Source organism: Ursus maritimus, unplaced genomic scaffold (genome assembly GCF_017311325.1).
Source record: "Ursus maritimus isolate PB19 unplaced genomic scaffold, ASM1731132v1 scaffold_32, whole genome shotgun sequence".
In the NCBI taxonomy this organism is placed as follows: Eukaryota; Metazoa; Chordata; class Mammalia; order Carnivora; family Ursidae; genus Ursus; species Ursus maritimus.
Genome location: NW_024425786.1, coordinates 1,466,762 through 1,466,981, shown reverse-complemented (window position 1 = coordinate 1,466,981; position 220 = coordinate 1,466,762).

The following is a 220-nucleotide window of genomic DNA, read 5'->3' as shown; positions in this document are numbered from 1 at the left end:
TTGCGGGCAGGCTCTTTGGGGCCCGAGAGAGACCGTCCGGAGTACTGAGATAGTACTTAAGGTCAGGTGTGGGAAGGGCGGAGGGGAGTGGCAGGGGCTGGGCCCCAGAACCAATCTCAGAACTGACCCCTGGTCTGGGCCAAAGAGGCTCCGCACCCCCACCCCAGAGTCAGGCCAGTGCCCCTCACCACCCCAGCAGCCCACCGCTGCCCCCCCCCCC